The sequence below is a fragment of the Ambystoma mexicanum genome, chromosome 3q (assembly GCF_040938575.1).
Source record: "Ambystoma mexicanum isolate Mex_15411 chromosome 3q, UKY_AmexF1_1, whole genome shotgun sequence".
Taxonomy (NCBI): domain Eukaryota; kingdom Metazoa; phylum Chordata; class Amphibia; order Caudata; family Ambystomatidae; genus Ambystoma; species Ambystoma mexicanum.
This window is the reverse complement of record NC_090926.1, coordinates 1303743538-1303763753: the sequence shown is the minus strand read 5'-3', so window position 1 is coordinate 1303763753 and position 20216 is coordinate 1303743538.

The window sequence follows — 20216 nt, the reverse complement described above, 5'->3', positions numbered from 1 at the left end:
ACACATTGTTTCTTTTAAACACTATCTTGTGTTCTTGTTGCTTGAGGAAAAGTTAAGACAAATAATTAACCTCCTTGCAAATTCTGTATTTGTGAATGAACCTTTTGCATTTTCTGATTGTTTTTTTCAACAAATACTTTTTTCAAAAAAACTACTGATGCATGATTACTAAATGCATCCAGCAGCAAAATAAATTTAAAAAGCTGACAGATTGATATCTATTTATGTCTGAAACTCCTATTTGTGCATTCTCACATTTTAAGTGTTTCTGTATCTCTCTTGACATAATAGAAATAACCTAGGCCTACTAAAATCAAAAAGTAGTCCCCAGAAAACGTAACACGTCAGAACAGACCCCCTTTGTTGACCAATTGATGGAGAGAGAAGCTGCAGCCACTGGCTTTGGAACTCGAATTTGCTTTCTTGTGCTTTTGTGCTATTGTGCGAGTGCACCTTTAAGGAAAACAACTCCTACATCCTTTAAAAACGGAGCGCGCCCTGAGTTTGGGCGCAGAGTTCAGTCTGCAGCAGTCCGCAGCTGAAAGCAGAGGTAAGCCCCAACATATGGCCGAAATTGGCCTACAGACGCACTCTAAGTTAAAGCATTCTTTGCAATTGCGAGACTGTGCTTTGAATCAAAACATGCTGCGACAACATGGAGATGTGTCAGAACTAATAGGGGCCCTGGAGGGGTATGATTAGTCAAGGGGGGAGCCGGATGAGTGTGAGGAAGTGCGGTTAAGACTTCAGAGCCCCCAAAGCCTCCAAAGCACTGAACCCCGACTCTATCCCCCAGGCACCCCCCCATATATACCCCAAAATACATACCCTCCATCCCTTGTGCAAATTGCGATGGAGTGTCTGCATGCCACAAGATTGCAACCGAGGGCAACAAATGCGGCAAAGGAAATCAATGTGGCAGTAGCTTCCAAGATCGATGATCATGGAGACAACGTACTCACTAACGCTACTGCAAGCACCCTGCGGGATGAGGCGGAGGTCTCGACCAGCGAGGTAGCTGAGGTAGCTGAGGTAGCTGACGCTGGCGGCAAATTCAACATGAAGGGAGACCGCAATACGAAGACGAATGCTGACGAAAATACGAGTTGCTGGAGATGGAAGTGCCCACAATTCACACGGATACAAAACTCATAAAATGTACTTTTCTGGAGAAAACAAAGGTGGCCAGTACAAACCTTGCAAACAGCGTAAATAGCGCTGCCACCGAGTCATTTGTTTTGGGGAAACAGTCCAAAATGGAGACGCAAAAAAATACTAACAAAATAAACACTGTGCTTCCTGAGAGAGGCACGAAAGTATTACCGGAGAAAATCGTCATCAACACGCCAAGCAAGAACTACAAAATCACACCACAGCTGCCCATAAAAACGGTATTGGTGCAGACAGGCGAACCAAGAGCTTTGCAAATTCTATCAAAAAAACACTGAGTTTGGATCCTGAAGGAGGCAGGCTGCTGCATAATTCTCACTCAAACAATGTAGCACAAGCGCAACATGCAGATCTGACACAATGCGAGGAAATGGTGTCTGCCTGATACCGCGCACTGGGTTCAAAGAGTAAAGCAGTGTACAATCGAGACAACGGGCCCCTTCAAAACATTAAAGAGAAAATCTTACCGGCAAGGCTCCCGTCTCACTGCTCTACTCCGAAGACGCGGCCTGATTTGAACGGTCCCAACCAGCAGTCGCAAAGAACTGTGGGACTCAGAGTTCAAGGCGACCACGAGCCGATTAATCTGAGCAATGAAAATGAATTTACGCATGTTCTGAAAGAGGCGTCTTCTGCTCTGAAATCCAACCTGTCGGCAGCCGCTTCCATACATATCCATAACAATGTACTAGCAGCGACATCCCTGGCGCTAATCCCTTTTACCAAGCTTTATGAAAATCTACATGAAGCTGTACAAAACAATGGGGCAATGCTGGGTCAACTAAATGAAAAGGTAATAAAAATGGAAAGTTTGAACACAACGTTACAAAGCCGTTTGGATAATGAAGCTGCAACTTCAACACTGTGGCACAACAGACTGAACGATATAGCTGTGAAAGATATTCCGGAAAAGAAAACGCTGATGGATGCCATGATCGAGTGCATGAAACACTTGACAAAAATTCCAGGATACAAATCAACAATGGTCTCGGAGATGAGCTGCAGTGCCTCAAATGCGACAACACAGGTAAACTTGCCAACTGAGGTTTACAATATGAACACGCAGAATAATGTTGTCCAACCTGCTGGGACCATATGAGAATTAACAAACACAATCCCTGGGGAACTTGCCACACCACCAGCTAAGATTCCCAATAAGGCACCAGCCACTCAGAGTGTGAGTCGAAACTCGGCAGAGGCCAGTCACGTCCGAAACAATGAGCGTGTAACCACTCCACCTGAGATCTCTGATAAATCCGCAGAAAAGACAAACAAAGAGTCTTCTGAAAAAGCTCCTACACAACAATCCCCTGTTATTGCACATAGTTCAACAACAAAAATGTAATTTGGAATATTTAGTGGGGCTGCAAAAACCTTGAAGACCGTGAATGTGAAGCAGAAATCGCAAGAGGCGGGCTCTGGACAATCCAAAAAAAAAGGAGAAAAAGAAAAACTGTGTGCCGAACAAATCGACCAGCAATACAAGAAAGTTTCTAAGAAATCTAACTACACTGGCCAAACCAAGTCTATTTGTATGGGGAAAAAATGGGGAAACAACCAAACCAAGACACTTGGATGAGATGAAAATCGTAGTGGTCCCACCGACGAAATTGCCTACTCCGAATCCAAAAACGCGACAAAGATTGGACTCGGATGTACAGTCAATCCACTCAGTGACATCATTCGAAGAGTTATGTAACCTCTCAACTTACTCCGAAGACTATGAGGAGGAAAATAGCCTCGATGATGATTTGGACAGGCAGGACAGAACGGCTGAGATACTAACTTCAAATCCTTGGATTGCAAAAATTCAAAATGGTACAAAATCTGATGGAGAGGGTGCTTGGAAAGATAGACAAAGACGAGTTGGAATCAGACAAGAAAAGGGTATACCTGCACCCATCCAAAGAGGAGCTGAAGAAAGCCAACGATCGGTTGCTCGAGAAATGAAACTAAAAATGCCAGTGAAATTGAATCCTAAATTAACGACAGCTCAGAGACAGAAGGAGCAAAGTCAAGCTGAACAACAAATGAGAGCGGACCTCAAGCCATCGACTTTGAAAATTCTTGTTGCGAATATATTTGAGGACGATAATGATGTTAACCTGAACAGAGGAAATGTAATTCGACTTCTGCATTCAGTACCGGCGCTAAGAACTGTGTCCTCTCATGACATCTCTATTGTCGAATACATCTCAGAAGACCAAGCCGACAGAGTCTATCTGCACATAAAATCTCAGGCTGTACGCAAGATCATATTGTCCGCAAAAGAAGAACTGCTGTTATTGGGTTTTGAGGTGTCAGAAGTGATGCCTGAAACTAACACAAATCAACCCAAAAACAGTGATAAACGCCCGAATGCAATTACCAATGAGAAGCGCAGAGATTAATTAAGGCAACATCTGACCATAGCGCCAAACCCCCAACAATCATCTGGCAAAGGGAAGCCTGGCGGGAGAAATCATTAACTAAACCAGAGCTTCGTAGAAACACCACGGCATTGATATCCTGGAACACCCGAGGTTTCCGACATTTATACGACGACTTTCCTGTGGATCTGAGTAACAACTTTGCAATATGTCTCCAGGAAACATGGTTGAGAAGCTCTGCGGTGAAAGATGGCTACTTGACTTTGTTAAATCCTGCAGGGAAAAACTCCCAGGACCGTCCATTCGCAGGCCTAATAACGATGATAAAGATTGGGACAAACTGGGAAGTGATTGAATCCGAAAATCCAAATATTTTTGTGCAAAGTACGTTGATGCAACACTTCACTGCTAAAACTTCCAAACTGCAGCAGTTACTGCTAATCAATGTGTATTGGAACACGGTTCAGATAACCTCAGAAAAATTTGTGTCATCCGTAACGGCGATTATAGACAAACATCAAAAAACCTTCTCATAATTGTATGCGGCGATATGAACATAACTTGGTTCAATGCAAATGGAGACCATATCAAAGAGACCAGGAAGGAAGGACAAAATCATCATTCAAGAGGGGAAAATGGGAAACCGAATTGGAGGCACGCGATTGTGACATGGCCAATGGACAGGTAGAGGGCGATATACCACCCAATAACACCTGGCATAATATGGGCTATGAGAAGACCTTGGATTATATCTGGCTATCAAAAGATTTTTGGCACAAAATTGTGTGCCTGAGAATAATCCCGACAAAAAAACAGCGACCATGATGCACTGGTAATGCACATGAATTTACCTCTAAAATCAGATATTTCGATTGGCCCAAAATTTGGAGATAAATAACGGGCAAAATAGGCTCAGAATGACTAATAAACAAATAACCTTGCTGACCAATAAATTCCAAATGCTGGACAAGTTTGACGGAGTTGCGGTAAACTATCTTGTACTTCTTCCTCGCCAAAAAGAGGGATCCTTATTGAAAAAACAAACAACTAAAATACGCACTCATGAATGGAGCACGAAGGTAAAAGAGGAAAAAAAGAAGGCTTACAAAGAAATACGGAAATTAAAAAGGCAAGGAGGGCAGGGTGCTCTTGCAAGGATCAAACAACGGAAGCAAAAATATCGCAATTGGGTCAAAGCCTTTGCCTTTTTGCGCGATCAAGAACGAGGAGAGGTCATGCTGGGACTAATAAAATCGAACAATTGCAGAGAGATTTGGCGCACCCTGAATAACTGCACTAGAAATCAAGCAGACAGGATGGCTAGTGGGGTGGCTGAAAGTGATTGGAAAAAACATTACAATAAAGTGTTCTCAAAGGACAATGTAACAACGTTTCCAGCACATGAGGAAGTGGCGGCCGGATGGGACTGCATTGAGACAAGTGAAGACATAAGTGCCGTAATTGCAAAGTTGAAAAACTTGCGTGCGGCTGGGCCAGACGGCATCACCAAAGTCATGCTGAAAACAAACAAACATGAATGGTCGAACTTCATCGCAAAATTATTCGCAAGAATTGCAGAGCATAGAAAAATACCACCTCATGGACAACGGATATAATAGTCCCGATTTTCAAGAAGGGCAATCGGACCGATCCAGCCAACTATCGACTGATTGCCCTACTTGACACAATCGGCAAGATATTCGCAAATTTCCTACAGCAGAAATTAACAGCCTGGGTAAATATGAAGGGAATTACTGATTGTCGTCAAACTGGATTCACAAAGGGCGTCGGGACTGAAATCAACCTGACACTGGTAAATATGCTAAAATTGGACGCCCTAGAAAAAAGGTCAAAGCTTTTCCTAGCTTTTATTGATATGCACCAAGCATTTGATACAATCAACCGCGAAATGCTGTGGCAGAAATAAAAAAACCGGGACTGCCGGAAAGTCTCTTACAACCAATAAAAGCCCTTCATACAATGACATCAATTCAAATAAGAATAAACGAAAAAGGACAACTATCAGAATCTATGAAGACGCAAAAGGGAGTGAAACAGGGCTGTCCGATTGCTGCATGTTTGTTTAAATTGTTCATTGCCTATGTGCCAGCGGCCCTGAGTGACGTGAATTGTTACCCCCCAAAGATAAATGGTCACCACATTAACTGCATAACCTATGCCGACGATTTCGTTTTGATCAACACGACCCAGATAGGGTTACAATGATTACTGCCGAAGCTCCAGTGTTACATGAACTACAATGATCTAAAAATAAATTGGTTCAGTAAGAGGAGCCAAAAACAAAAACTTCCGTTGGAGGACCGAAAACACAGCTATCGAAGAAATTCTTGAAATTAGATACCTGGGGGGTGCTGGTCAATAAATCAATACGGGAATGGAGCTGGGTGCAAGACATCGTGCGACGCATTAAAACTTTGGCCTGACAAGGTACACGAATCCATAGCCTCTACGGAAATTTCACCTTAACACCAGTTCGGATGTTTTATTTGCAAAAGGTAATACCTGCCATTACCTTTGGATCAGAAGGAGGGTGGAACTTAGACCACAGAATTTGGGCAAAATCGGAAGGGTTGTTTTGGAAGCAAGTATTAAAATTGCCAAAATACATATCGATCACCATCATCAGACACGAGCTGGCTTTAGACGAATTGTACGTAACTGTGATCTGGAAGTCGCTGGCACTCCTGAGAAAGATGATAATCCCAAATCCAGAACTGGCGTTTGAAATACTCGCCCTTAGCAACAGACGACCATATACTGGAATACTCTCGCAATGGGTCCAAGGACTAAAGGTGATTTTGCAAGCCGCCGACATAAACAGCGATATGTTGACAGCGCAACCGCAAATTGCAAAAAGAAAATTGAAACAATGGGCGTGGATACAAAACCTGGCCAAGTTTGAAGGATTACCAACAGCCCCAATACTCGGGCCTACAATGAATAAATTGAACAAAATGCCGAGGTATCTGACACAATTTCCGTCACATTACCATTGTGATGGATTTCTTCGTCTACGACTGAATGCCATCAAAACCAAAGAAATGCTGATGATGAGACATGATCAGGCTACTAAGGACAATGTATGTAGATACTGTGAGAGCAAAACAGAATCGCTAAGACACTTAATAACAGAATGTCCTATGCTCAAAGATTTGAGAACTCTGCATCTTGGAAAGTTTACTCCCATAAACTTGAATATGGACAATTGGTGGTTCCGCATATTAAGTGGGAGTTCTGTGCCCTTAACATGTGCAGTAATACATTTTATAGACACAATCATGTGTTAAATTAAAATGGAAAGTCTGACTTGAAAAAGAGTAGAAAACTATTAGTCGCGTAATGCGACATGTGGAATATAGAGTAAGTTGAAAAGTGAAATGAGATGATTTCTTTTCCTTTTTTTGTAATAAAAGTTTGTAATAAACTATATGTTACAATAATAAAAAAATAAAAATAGCACAGCGCGTCGAACGCTCGCTTTGACATCCGCGCAGAGCCTGCCGATGAATGTTCGGATCCCGGCAGGGCCAAACTCAGCCTTTCATCCTTCCGAGGTCGATAAATGAGCACCACACACCGTGGGCAATAAGCAGTGCTCAGATGCCTGATGGTTTAGTTTAGTTTAGTTTAGTTTAGTTTAGTTTAGTTTAGTTTAGTTTAGTTTAGTTTAGTTTATTATTTGTAGGGCGCGCCATGCCCTGGAGCATCAGGGCGCACAAGACAAGAATATGCTCAACTTTGTTACAGGTACATCTACATAATCATAGTACATTCTACAATAAATGAAATATGTACAGGTACATGTGCATGGTCATAATACAGTATACAATAAGCAAGAATGAGCAGGGCTGGAGCTAGGTCCAGACAAGAGGTGATAAGGGTACAGGAATATTTAACAATGTGGAGGTGATATACAGTGGAATAAGTACAGTGATATACAATGGTGTAAAATACAGACCGAGGTATCAGAGCTGGGGCATGCAGGTGGATCGCTAGTAGGGACAGTCAGGTCAAGCAGGTCGGATTAGTTAGATGTCATTAGCTCTCAGCCACTTGGTCAAATTCTGCCTGAATTTCGCGAAGGGCTGGGGTTCTCTTATGTCATGTGGTAGGGAGTTAGTAGCGCCATATAAATGCTGAAACAAAACAAAACAAACAACAAACATTGGTAGGTTTAGAGATGTGAACTGGGCACAGTAAAGTAGTGGATATGTGTGTGTGCGTGCCAGAGGTGGTTTATGCTTATGTGTGCAGACGTCTCTTTGAATTTGTTAGAGGTACACATTTTATTAGGAATTGCAATTTTTCATGTGCAGAACCAGCAATTCTGATTTACACTGTGATGTGTTTAGATGTGCCGTCTCACCTTTCTGAGGAATTGCAGCATTTGTCAGGTTACGCGCACAGAAAGATGGACTTTTAGAGCAGCATGTGTGCACATCTTTGAGGCTTTGCAGCATGTTTAGGTTGCGTTAACCACCTACATGGACATTTAGAACAGCAAGTTTAATACTGTGTTATGCATTATGGTGAAATGGGAATCACTATGGGAAGTGGATGGAAATCATTTATTTTGATGTTTTGACAGATGGTGTGGGCAGGGCCCTGCCTACACGCTGTTTTGTGTAATTGTGTGCATGTATGTTCTCACACCGGAGTGTGTTGATAGAGTATCCAATGGAAAAAGGCGACTGCAGCACTTGCTGGATGGTGTGAGGTTGTTGTGGATGCATAGTGTGTGTTGGGGGCGGTCCTGAGCCCCCCAGCTGCGGTCCCGTAAGCCCCCCCCCCGAAAGGACACACACACACACAGCCTTTCAGTTCAGGCTTCCCGTCGCTCTGCTCGCAGCCGGGAACGCCCCTTTATTTATACACTAGGCGGCGGCGTGCTACGTCACGCCGCCGCGTAAGCCCGTCACTGCGGGCAACGCCACACTCCTCCTTTTTCGGGAGGAACCACAAAACAGTACTTTTAATGATCATAACTTTTTAACACACAACTATGCTATAAACCACCACTGCACACCCAACACCCCTTTATTGTCAACCACCCGGATCCCTGCTTCACAGTTTACACACTAAGTGTCCAAGGGAGGATAGCTCAGCGGCAGCGTGCGCGTCTTGGAAGCAAGACGACACAAAGCAGCAACAGGTTCGATCCCCGGGTCCGCGCTTAGAAACCTCCGGGTGTTTAAGCGCGTTATAAATACGTAACTAAGACAAAAAAACACAATTACGCAACTAAGAAAAACAAACATTTCCTGTAACAGCGCCTCGATGCCTGCGGGCTGTGTGAGCGCTTTATAAATGTAAATAAATAAATAAATAAACATACTCGTTGAGGTAAGCAGGTTTCCCTTGCCCAGCCCTCTGGGGGTACCTCCTGCCTACCTCCGGCCCGTGGTGTCCCTCAGCTGTGGCTCCCCGGATTGGGGAGTCCGGGACCTCGTCCCGGAAGTCTCCGGCGTCGGGGTCCTCTGGTGGGTCAGGTTCCGGCGGAGTGTCAGTCCGGTGATCACCCAGTTTCTTGAAGAAACTCACATTCCGGGTGACGGCAGACTGCCCATCCGAGGCCGTCACCATGGACCCCTTGACGGCCACAACATCCAAGGGCTCGGGTTCACAGGGGAGTGAGAGCTTCCCGTGGGGGTGTCGGTTGCGGACCAGAACTTCGTCTCCCGGCTCAAGCCGTTGAGCCCGGAGACCCCGTCGTAGGTTTTCCTGGTCAATCCTCACTCTCCTTTCCGTTGCAACCCGCTGATCGTCAATCACTCCCGGTTCCTTCTCCCCAACCTCAGGGAGCAGACCTCGGGGACATCTTTTGAACAGCGCTTCCGCGGGAGCCACTCCAGTTGAAGCATGCGGGGGGGTTCGATACACCCGCAGGAATTGGTACAGGGCCCGTTGGAGGGGATGACCCTGTCCCTGGGCGATCTGGAATGTCTTATTAAGAGTCTGCATGAGTCTCTCTGCGTCGCCATTGGCTCGGGGCCACAGCGGTGACACCTTCCTGTGCTGCACCCCGCAGCTCTCCATTAACTCGGAGAACCGCTCACTTTGGAAAGGAGCCCCATTGTCTGAGCACAGGGTGTGGGGAAACCCGTGGGCTGCAAAGATCTTCTCCACCGCCACCACCACATGCTCAAACGCCACGGATTTGCCGAACTCCACGTCTGGATATCTAGAGTATTCGTCGACAATGGCCAGGAAGTGGGTGCCCACCGACGTCGATCCAAAATCCGCGTGGACGACCTCCCAGGGCCGGGTATCTCGGGGCATCACTTCTATTTCGGGCTCCCGTTGCAGCGGAGAGGCTGCCTGGCACCACACGCATGCCGCTACAAAGTCATCAACCTTCTTTTCCAGTTCGGGGAAACCAGACCTTCAGCCGGAGTCGCGCCTTGGTCTTGGCCGCGCCTTGGTGTCCATGGTGTGCCAGCGTGATGACCTCCCTCACTTTTGACAGGGGGACGACAATCCGGTCACCGCGGAGCAGCAGGCCCGACTCCGAAAACGACAACTCGTCTTTGACTTTCCACAGCTGCTCAAGCATTGTTTTGGCCTCAGTGTCTACCCGGCCACCGCCTCAAGGACGGACTTCCAGGAGCCGTGTTGCATCGAGTGCCTCAGTACTTGAAAGCACTCATCCTTGGCCGCCGCGGCCTCCAGCTCCGCCAGAGGCATCGCGTTTGGTGTGGCCGCCTCCACCACCATCTGCACATGGCGGTCAGCCTCCTCCTCACAGGCATCGTGCCCCTCTCCCCCGCGCACCCCCGGGTGGCGGGACAGGTAGTCTGCCGCATTATTGGCCCCAGCCCGGTACACCAGGGTGACAGAATATTCAAGGAGGGCGAGCATCCACCTCTCAATCCTTGCCGGCGGCTTTGACGATGACCCCACCAGGATCGGGAGCAACGGCTTGTGATCGGTTTCCACCGTCACCGGACGACCCAGGACATAGAGTCGAAAATGTCTGCAGCCCCACAGCACCTCCAGGGCCTCCCGCTCGATCTGGGAGTACCTCTGCTCAGTCTCTGATAGTGCTTTACTGGCATATGTCACTGGTCGAACTCCCCCGTTGCTGTCCACCTGAGTCAGCACGGCCCCCAGGCCAAAAGGACTGGCATCAACAACGATCTCCGACTCCAGGGCTGGGTCGAAGAACGCCATGGTGTCTTCCGTTGTGAGGGCTGCTTTGATGTCCTCGAAAGCGGCCTGCTCAAGTGGGGCCCAGTGCCACGCCGACTCCTTCTTTGTCAGTGCCCGGAGTGGTTCCGACCTGGAGGCGAGGTTTTGGATGAAACGTCCACAGTAGGTCACCATCCCCAGAAAACTCCTCACATCTGACACTGACTCTGGAGGCTGTGCCGATTTGATGTCCTGGACCTTTCTTGGATCAGGCGATACCCCTCCTTCCTTAAACACAAACCCGAAGAATTCGATGGAAGTGCGCATGAACTCGCATTTTTCCTTATGCAGGGTAAGGCCCAGAGATTGGAGTCGTTCCAGGGTCTTGCCAAGCCTCCTCATGTGAGCTACTTCCGTCTTTGCAAACACCAGGATGTCATCGCTGATGTTGAGGACGCCCTCGAGATCTGCCAGGGCTCCCCTGATGATATTCTGGAACACCTCGGCGGCAGATGACACTCCAAAACTCAACCTTTTGTACCGGTACAACCCCCGGTGGGTGGTAAACGTTGTTATGTACCTGGACTCCGGGTGAAGAACGACCTGGTGGTAACCTGCTCGGAGTTCCAGTTTCGAGAAGAACCTCGCCCCCTGCACTTCCGCAATTATGTCGTCGATCGTGGGGGTGAGATGCCGCTCCCTCTTTATTGCCTTGTTGGGGAGCCTCATGTCGACACAGATGCGGACCGAATCAGGTTTCTTGGGCTTTCTGGCCACCACGACCGGAGACACCCAGGGGGTCGGGCCCTCCACCTTTTCGATAATGTCTAGGTTTACCAAACTGTCCAACTCCTTGTCCACTTGCTCTCTCAGATGAAACGGTACCCTGCGATGTTTCAGGGCAATCGGTTGGACCGATTCATCAATGTGAAGCCGAACCTGTTCGCCGGTCATCTTCCCGATCCCACTGAAGAGTGCTGCGTACTTGTCCAGGAGATCATTGATGTCTTCCAAATAGACTGAATAGGCGAAACTGACAATCCCCAGGGCCTCGGCAGCCGCACAGCTGAGCAGGGTGTTGTCACTCACCGGGGTCACATAGAAGCGAGCCTTGATCTGTGAGCCGTCATGCTCAACACGGGCTACAAAGGCACCATCCAGTGGTATCGGTTCCAGCCCTCCGAACGCAAAGATGCGAGCTTTCGGTGTGTCCAGCGCCGGGAGGGGATCAAGCGTGTCATAATGTCCTCTGGCCATTACATTTACGGAGGCCCCCGTATCCACGAGCACCGGGACTGGGGAGTGGTTGACCTCCACCACACATCTGGGCTGTCTCCGGCTCTTCCTTTTCAGAACTTCCACACTCGAGACGAAGAAGATGTTCTCCTCGTCCTCCTCGGCATGCTCCACCTGGGGATCCACCTCTCCCTGATCCACCTGGGCCACATTTGGCGGCGGGTTCTGGCGTGGAATCCACGTCCTTGGCTGGCCTCTCGGCACCATCACGGGCAGGGCTGCACGGCATACCTTTGAAAAGTGGTCGGCCAATCCACATCTACCACAGGTCTTTCCAACCGCCGGACAATCTGTCGGGTGAGGGAGGTCGTACCCGCACTTCTGGCACGACTCCGCGGCTCTGCCTGCCCTGTCACGGGGTCCTCCACCAGGACGTCTCATGCCTCTGCCGCCCCGCCACACAACGCACACTTCCTCCGATCTCACTGACCGGGACCCTGCCTCCATCTTGGTGGCCCGAGCCTCTGCCACCTCATGGCACCGGCCGAGCTCCAGTATGCGGGGCAGAGTGATGCCTGGCTCTCTGAGGACCTGCCTTCTGAGTTTGCCGGATGAGCATGCCTGGATAAGCATCGTGCGCATCATGTCTTCTGCGTCCGTCCATGCACATCCTAGGGAGAGGCGGCACAAACGACCATAGAAGGTGTCCAGTGTCTCATCATCCTTCTGTTTGGCCGACAGCATGACAAATCTCTCATAGTCCACATTAGCAAGGGGGAGGAAATGTGCAAGGAGCGCCACCTTAGCCCCATCATAGGAGGCATTAGCAGGTGTGAGGGATTCAAATATCTCCTGGACCGCAGGTCCTGCGGAATAAAGCATGGTGGCCACTCTGCTGTCATCGTCCGTCACCTGAGAGGCTCTGAAATACATGACCAGGTAACTCATCCACCTTCTCCACTGGGGGCCCATGCTCGACGGTGGCCCCGATGCATCAAACTCCGGAATAGGCTGCAGAGCAGCGTGGGCCGCAGGAGCTCTCGTCTGAGCTATGATGGGGATTCCAGGTTGGGCAGCCGGCAACACTGCGGGAGGTCCTGGCAGGGGCAACTGTGGAGCCGGTGGCGGCTGTTGCATTGGAATTACTGGAGGCTGCCCAGGCTGTTGAGGAGTTGGCGCAGCTCCTGCCCCGTCATCCGAGTCTCCAGAGTCAATCATAGGTCTGAGCGCACAGGCACCCCCACCAGTTACCCTGGGGGCCGCAACTCAGCCACCCTTCACCACCCACAGTGTGAGTGCCTTCAACAGTCACATCCGATACCAGGTACACACTCCGAGCCTGACAGCTCACCTGGGACGGGCACCAGCTCCAAGGACCAAGAACACAGCATGCAGGCGTGAATGGCTCTCAATCCTAGCCTTCCCTGATGATGAAGAGGACGAAGAATAAACCACAGCGACTTGATGATGAAAGGGATGAAGAAGATTGCTGTCTCCATCCACTGGCATCCACCAATACATTGGTTGTCCCAAAAATTAAGCCATAAGCATGGAGTAGGCTAAGCAGGTCCAGCCATATTAACCCTCCTCCTGGCTTTCACATGACGTAGTTGCACCAAGACTACATAAAAATCCACAATCCAAACATGGGTGTGCAGATCAATTGCCTGCAAGCAGAATTGCCAAAAATTATGCCCGGACTCACTTCCCCTTTCCAACCGGAAGTCGGAGAACATCCGCGGCCTGTCACACAAAATGGCCGTCGGCCGCGTGTACGAGCCGCAGCCACGGCATAATACGGAGCATCCAGGCGCTCCGTGTGTGCAGAAAAAAATTCGGAAGCCTGCACCGCCGGGCCCGGGCATCCGCACTCGCTCGTCGCCACTGTTGGGGGGCGGTCCTGAGCCCCCCCGCTGCGGTCCCGTGAGCCCCCCCCCCGAAAGGACACACGCACACAGCCTTTCGATTCGGGCTTCCCGGTCGCTCTGCTCGCGGCCGGGAACGCCCCTTTATTTATACACTAGGCGGCGGCGTGCTACGTCACGCCGCCGCGTAAGCCCGTCACTGCGGGCAACGCCACAGTGTGCATGGATGTGTGTTTTTTCGATGTGTGGATTTATTGACCAGTGGGAAAAGGCCACTCTCTGTGGTTTGTTGGTCAAGATTGGCTCCAGTCCTGGTACCAGTTTACTGTGGTGAACATAGTCACTGGTTGGAGGCATTCTCTGTAGTTTGATTATATCGTTAGATGGCGTTTGTGTGGTCCAGTGTGGATACGAAAATAGAAACTTATGGTTTGTTTTTGTGAACCCCATCTAAGATTATTTCATCATTCACATTTTGTGTTTGTTTGTGGCTTTCTGGAATCATTCTGGATTCTTTTCAGATGATTCTGGAGGGCTTTGCAACCCTTACCATCGTATTGTGCAATTAGTCAGCTGGTCTGGTTGTGGACAGTCTTCTCAGTATGAGTTTGATGTCAGAGGCTCAGGGTGTCTGGCCAACACTCTGAGGTTTTGGGTTGCTTTGTCGTTTGTTGACCCAGTTGATTCTCGCTGTGCAGGTCAGTTGCTTGTTTGTGTGTGTGGGGCTTAAGTGTGTGTCAGGTAAGAGTGTTGCCCAGTATGTTGTGGTTAAGTATGCATCTGGCTCACGTGTCATCTGGTTGGAATAGTCTGTTATGTTGGTTAGTCCGGTTCCTTGTAGTGGTAGCGGGCCACGTGCCAGCCCTTACAGTGGCAGTTTGTGCTTGGGGGTGGCAGCCCTGAGGTTCGCCAGTGGCAGTGGTGGACGGGAGGTGTCAGTGTTTCTTCATGATGGTTCGTATTGTAAGTTTGTTGGCCCAATCTGAGGGAGCTAGTGCTCCAGTGTGGCAGGCTGGTGACCCGCCAGTGGCAGTGCTGAGTGGAAGGTGTTTGTGTGTACTTTGTGATGGTTATGGTTTGTTGCAATGTGGGTGTGGTGCTGCTACCTGTGGGTTAGTTACGCCTGGTGGGCCAGCCTTCTCCCTGCCGGCTAAGTGGATGTGTATGTGTCAGGTGTGCAGGTGTATGGTGGGTGTGTAGTGCTGTTCGGTTTGCTAAGTGTGCCTTTTTGTGGTGTAATGGAAATAGGTAAATTGTTAAGTTCATATATATATATTACATGGCCACGTTAGTGGTCATGTAGGTATGGTTAAGTTGCTGTTTCCATAGGAAGAGCACTTTTTGGGCGGCTTATAACTTCGCTCTCCCTGGACGGATCCTCACCAAACTCTGCAAAAAAAGTATTTGGGTCACTCTGAATATTTTTGCAAAGTTTGTTGAGGATTCGTCCAGGGGGGGCAAAGTTACAGGGGGGGTCCCAAAACTTTTTTTTTTTCCCATAGACATAATGGGAAAAAACTTTGCTCACGCCTACAGCCCAAACCGCTGGACGGATTTACACCAAATTAGCGGCAGGAGCGGCGGCTTGGTCCCGAAAGCGTGCTTTGCTTTATTTGGTGTAAATCCGTCCAGTAGTTTTTAAAAAAATGACAAAAATGTAAGTGAAAAAAATTAGTGATATCTGTGTTCGCTTTGCGGACACACTTCCCTGTTCGCTCCGCGGACAGGACGGTGATTGGGCAAGCAGCTTGCGTGATGTCTGCGGACATCTGACGTGCTCTCTCATTGGATGCGTGAAAGCGTGCAGTGCGTCTGGCTTCAGAGACGCCCACCATCTTTGTTCCTCGCATGAGAGCCTTTGTATCCCGCCTGCACAGTAAGTCCCCCACCCCCGTGTGTCTTTCTCCCTCTCGCCCACCCCCCGCTCATGTCCGTGTGTCTTTCTCCCTCCCGCCCACCCCCCGCTCATGTCCGTGTGTCTTTCTCGCTCCTGCCCACCCCCGCTCATGTCCGTGTGTCTTTCTCCCTCCCGCCCACCCCCCGCTCATGTCCGTGTGTCTTTCTCCCTCCCGCCCACCCCCCGCTCATGCCCCGCTCGTGCCCCGCTCGTCTCTCCCAACCGCCCACCCCCTGCTCTTGCCCCGTGTGTCTCTCCCACCCCCGTGTGTCTCTACCACCCGCTGCTCATGTCTGTTTGTTTCTCCCCACCCGCCGCCCGCTCATGTCCGTGTGTCTCTCCCCACCTGCCGCCCACCCCCGCTCATGTCCGTGTGTCTCTCCCCACCCCCGCTCATGTCCATGTGTCTTTCTCCCTCCCGCCCACCCCCCGCTCATACCCCGCTCATGCCCCGCTCGTCTCTCCCAACCGCCCACCCCCGCTCTTGCCCCATGTGTCTCTCCCACCCCCGTGTGTCTCTACCACCCGCCGCTCATGTCCGTGTGTCTCTCCCCACCCGCCGCCCACCCCCGCTCATGTCCGTATGTCTCTCACCACCTGCCGCCCACCCCCCGCTCATGTCCGTATGTCTCTCCCCACCCCCGCTCATGTCCGTGTGTCTCTCCCCACCCGCCGCCCACCCCCCGCTCATGTCCGTATGTCTCTCCCCACCCCCACTCATGTCCGTGTGTCTCTCCCCACCTGCCGCCCACCCCCGCTCATGTCCGTATGTCTCTCCCCACCCCCGCTCATGTCCGTGTGTCTCTCCCCACCCCCGCTCATGTCCGTGTGTCTCTCACCACCTGCCGCCCACCCCGCTCTTGCCCCGTGTCTTTCTCCCTCCCGCCCACCCCCGCTCTTGCCCCTTGTGTCTCTCCCCCTCCTGCCCACCCTTGCTCTTGCCCCTTGTGTCTCTCCCCCTCCTGCCCACCTTTGCTCTTGCCCCTTGTGTCTCTCCCGCTCCCGCCCACCCCCGCTCTTGCCCCGTGTCTCTTTCCTGTTGCCCCCGACTCCCCCGCTCTTGCCCCGTGTCTTTCACCCTCCCGCCCCCCTCCGCTCTTGCCCCGTGTCTTTCTCCCTCCAGCCCACCCCCGCTCTTGCTCCGTGTCTTTCTCCCTCCCGACCACCCCCGCTCTTGCCCCGTGTCTTTCACTCTCCCGCCCACCCCGGCTCTTGCCCCTTGTGTCCTTCACCCTCCCGCCCACCCCCGCTCTTGCCCCTTGTGTCTCTCCCCCTCCCGCCCACCCCCGCTCTTGTCCCTTGTGTCTCTCCCCCTCCCGCCCACCCCCGATCATGCCCCGTGTGTCTCTCTCTCCCTCCCGCCCACCCCCGCACATGCCCCGTGTGTCTCTCGACCTCCCGCCCACACCCCGCTCATGCCCCGTGTGTCTCTCTCCCTCCCGCTCTTCCCCCGCTCATGCCCCATGTGTCTCTCCTCCTCCCGCCCACCCCCCGCTCATGCCCTGTGTGTCTCTCCCCTTCCCCCACCCCCCGCTCATGCCCCGTGTGTCTCTCTCCCTCCCGCCCACCCCCGCACATGCCCGTGTGTCTCTCTCCCTTCCGCCCACCCCGCTCATGCCCTGTGTGTCTCTCCCCTTCCCCCACCCCCCGCTCATGCCCCGTGTCTCTCTCCTGTTGCCCCCCACCCCCCGCTCATGCCCCGTGTCCGTCTCCTGTACCCCCACCCTCCGCTCATGCTCGTGTCTGTCTCCTGTACCCCCAACCCCCCGCTCATGCCCCATGTCTGTCTCCTGTTCCCCCACCCCCCGCTCATGCCCCGTGTCTCTCTCCTGTTGCCCCCCACTACCCCGCTCATGCCCCGTGTCTGTCTCCTGTTCCCCCCACCCCCCGCTCATGCCCCATGTCTGTCTCCTCTTGCTCCCACCCATGCCCCGTGTCTGTCTCCTGTACCCCCCACTCCGCGCTCATGCCCGTGTCTCTCTCCTGTTGCCCCCCACTACCCCGCTCATGCCCCGTGTCTGTCATCTGTACCCCCCACCCCCCGCTCATGCCCCGTGTCTGTCTCCTGTTCCCCCCACCCCCGCTCATGCCCCATGTCTGTCTCCTCTTGCTCCCACCCATGCCCCGTGTCTGTCTCCTGTACCCCCCACTCCGCGCTCATGCCCGTGTCTCTCTCCTGTTGCCCCCCACTACCCCGCTCATGCCCCGTGTCTGTCATCTGTACCCCCCACCCCCCGCTCATGCCCCGTGTCTGTCTCCTGTTCCCCCCACCCCCGCTCATGCCCCATGTCTGTCTCCTCTTGCTCCCACCCATGCCCCGTGTCTGTCTCCTGTACCCCCCACCCCCCGCTCATGCCCCGTGTCTGTCTCCTGTTGCCCCCCACCCCCCGCTCATGCCCCGTGTCTGTCTCCTGTTGCCCCCCACCCCCCGCTCATGCTCCGTGTCTGTCTCCTGTTCCCCCCACTCCCTGCTCATGCCCCGTGTCTGTCTCCTGTTGCCCTCACCCCCCGCTCATGCCCCGTGTCTGTCTCCTGTTGCCCCCCACCCCCTCGCTCATGCCCCGTGTCTGTCTCCTGTTCTCCCCACCCCCCGCTCATGCCCCGTGTCTGTCTCCTGTTCCCCCCACCCCCCGCTCATGCCCCATGTCTGTCTCCTCTTGCTCCCACCCATGCCCCGTGTCTGTCTCCTGTACCCCCCCACTCTGCGCTCATGCCCGTGTCTGTCTCCTGTTGCCCCCCACACCCCCGCTCATGCCCCGTGTCTGTCTCCTGTTGCCCCCACCCCCTCGCTCATGCCCCGTGTCTGTCTCCTGTTCTCCCCACCCGCTCATGCCCCGTGTCTGTCTCCTGTTCCTCCCACCCCCTGCTCATGCCCCGTGTCTGTCTCCTGTTGCCCCCACCCCCCGCTCATGCCCCGTGTCTGTCTCCTGTTCTCCCCACCCCCGCTCATGCTCCGTGTCTGTCTCCTGTTCCCCCCCACCCCCCGCTCATGCCCCGTGTCTGTCTCCTGTTGCCCGCTCATGCCCCGTGTCTGTCTCCTGTTGCCCTCCACCCCCCGCTCCTGCCCCGTGTCTGTCTCTGTTGTTCCCCCCGCCCCCCGCTCATGCCCCGTGTCTGTCTCCTCTTCCCCCCTGCTCATGCCCCGTGCCTGTCTCCTGTTGCCCCCCACCCCCGCTCATGCCCGTGTCTGTCTCCTGTTGCCCCCATCCCCGCTCATGCCCCGTGTCTGTCTCCTGTACCCCCCCACACCCGCTCATGCTCCGTGTCTGTCTCCTGTACCCCCCCAACCCCCGCTCATGCCCCGTGTCTGTCTCCTGTTGCCCCCCCACTCATGCCCTGTGTCTGTCTCCTGTTCCCCCCACCCACTCATGTCCCGTGTCTCTCTCCTGTTGCCCCCCACCCCCGCTCATGCCCCGTGTCTGTCTCCTGTACCCCCCACCCCCCCGCTCATGCCCTGTGTCTCTCTCCTGTTGCCCCCCACCCCCTGCTCATGCCCGTGTCTCTTTCCTGTTGCCCCCGACTCCCCCGCTCTTGCCCCATGTCTTTCACCCTCCCGCCCACCCCCGCTCATGCCGCGTGCGTCTCTCTCCCTCCCCCCGACACCCCGCTCATGCCCCGTGTGTCTCTCTCCCTCCCCCCACCCCCACTCATGCCCCGTGTCTGTCTCCTGTTCCCCCCCACCCCCCGCTTATGCTCCGTGTCTGTCTCCTGTTGCCCCCCACCCCCCGCTCATGCCCCGTGTCTCTCTCCTGTTCTCCCCCACCCCCCGCTCAGGCTCCGTGTCTGTCTCCTGTTGCCCCCCACCCCCCGCTCATGCCCCGTGTCTGTCTCCTGTTGCCCCCCACCCCCGCTCATGCCCCGTGTCTGTCTCCTGTTGCCCCCCACCCCCCACTCATGCCCCGTGTCTGTCTCCTGTTGCCCCCCACCCCCTGCTCATGCCCTGTGTCTGTCTCCTGTTGCCCCCCACCCCCTGCTCATGCCCCGTGTCTGTCTCTGTTGTTCCCCCACCCCCCGCTCATGCCCCGTGTCTGTCTCCTGTTGCCCCCCACCCCCTGCTCATGCCCCGTGTCTGTCTCCTGTTGCCCCCCCACCCCCTGCTCATGCCCCGTGTCTGTCTCTGTTGTTCCCCCACCCCCCGCTCATGCCCCGTGTCTGTCTCCTGTTGCCCCCCACCCCCTGCTCATGCCCCGTGTCTGTCTCCTGTCCCGCCCACCCCCCGCTCATGCCCCGTGTCTGTCTCCTGTTGCCCCCCACCCCCCGCTCATGCCCCGTGTCTGTCTCCTGTTGCCCCCTACCCCCCGCTCATGCCCTGTGTCTGTCTCCTGTACCCCCCCACCCCCGCTCATGCCCCGTGTCTGTCTCCTGTACCCCCCACCCCCCGCTCATGTCCTGTGTCTCTCTCCTGTTGCCCCCCGCTCATGCCCCGTGTCTGTCTCCTGTACCCCCCCACCCCCCGCTCATGCCCCGTGTGTCTCTCTCCCTCCCCCCACCCCCACTCATGCCCCGTGTCTGTCTCCTGTTCCCCCCCAC